Here is a 1,908-nt window from a genome sequence, read left to right on the forward strand (position 1 = left end):
TAGAACACATTGATCATAGGGATATGGGAATGATGTTTGGAACCAAATGTCAAATGAGTGAGTTATTCACATTGGGAGATGGCTTAACTTGCTTAGGGTTCATGATAGGGTACACTAATGCATCTAGAGATCATTTAGATCATTGGGAGATGGGTGAATCGATTCTCTAGGTAGTGAGTTTTTAGCTTGGGAGAGACAAACTCTAGAAGAAGTGCTTGAAACCCCCATATGGAGGATAACCCGTAGACATTGTAGCATCATTAACCGTCCATGCGATTCTTGAGGGATCCCGAACCTACAATGCCTTAAATCATCGTTTTACAAACCGTTAATTTTTACTTGCTTTCTTGTATTCCGACACCTACTACAAACAACACCTTTATTTGACCACCTAATCTAGCTTAGAGATAGACTAATACATCCTAGTCCTCGTGTTCGACCCCGTACTACAACTACCGTATACTTGCGGATAGTGGTACGAATCAGGTACTAAATATAAGACTCGGTGCGTGCGCATCATATAACCACATCACATCAGTCACAAATATATCAAACACAATCATACCCATATGACATCGCATCATAGGGTTGGCCAAAGATCCTAGTCATATCAACATGACTAGAAGCGTCTCACACGCCCGTCACTCGCGTGACGTTGGCCATTGCATTACCTACAACTACGCGCGTCTCCTGCGCCTGTCACTCGCGTGACCCCGATGTCAAGTCCATGACACAACGGAAATACGAACATACCCGTATGGAGTCCACCATAGGCTCCAGCCATAACCCTAGTCAAGTCCATGACTAGGGGCTCTCACACGCCCGTCAAGTCCATGACGTTGGCCGTGTCAAGTCCATGACACAATAATCACAACACCCGTATGGAGTCCACCATAGGGTTCTGCCATAGCCCTAGTCAAGTCCATGACTAGGGGCGTCTCGCACGCCCGTCAAGTCCATGACTTTGGCCGTCGTGTCGCACACGACTATATCACAACACAATCATGCTGCACTCGTCGCATGAGTGAGCTACAAACATGGCAATCAACGTGTATATCTTCCCAATACAATCACGCGTATCGCGGTATTCGGCCCCGACCGAGATACCGGTTAACGCCATGCAAACTACCCAGAATAAACACACAACGAGTCACTCTCATCGTTAGATCACACATCTCACTGCGGTAACTAATCAAAGATTTGCCGAAGGGTGGGTTTGTATCCTGGGTCGGTCGATCCTTGCGTCTCTATTCCTTTTCCGGGATCATACGGTCCATTTTCATCGTAATTCGGGTCTAAACCGGTCGGTCCACGTCTTCTGGTCCATCCCGTGTCATTTTTCTCTTATTCTAGCCTAGACCGGTCGGTCTAGGGCCTGGACCGGTCGGTCTAGGTGTTCCGTTCCATTCCGGGAGATTTTTGGTCTGGACCGGTCGGTCCGGGTCCAGACCTGTCGATCTAGAGGCTGGGCGAAGAACAGATCGCGATTTCGCGATTTCCAGATTTTTGTCCAACGCGCTCTCTGGATCCCAATCTTTCTTCCTGCTCGTCTCCACATCGGCTGCTTGACTTGAATAGAGGAGACCGGAGCTTGATGACTTGGAGAAGGTGATGGCTCCTCTCCGTTTTCCTCGTCCCTTAGCCAAGGGAACTCACGGGCAGAATAAGATGAGGGCTCAATGGCCCTGTATTTCCAGCCCTCTAGCTCATTCGATGAGCTGTCATCTAAAGTCCGAACAATGCTTCGGACTTCCTCCCAATCGCAGTACATGCTGTCTTGTACCGCGTTCAATGCCATCTCGAGGGGGTCTGACTCTCTATATTCATCCCTCACTTCGTCGACCAACGTGTCGATCAGGTCTAGGTAGAAGGAAGACTCTACCAAATGCGGCTGCTTAAGATTTTGAT

The sequence above is a fragment of the Tarenaya hassleriana genome, unplaced genomic scaffold, assembly GCF_000463585.1.
Source record: "Tarenaya hassleriana unplaced genomic scaffold, ASM46358v1 Cleome102, whole genome shotgun sequence".
Taxonomy (NCBI): domain Eukaryota; kingdom Viridiplantae; phylum Streptophyta; class Magnoliopsida; order Brassicales; family Cleomaceae; genus Tarenaya; species Tarenaya hassleriana.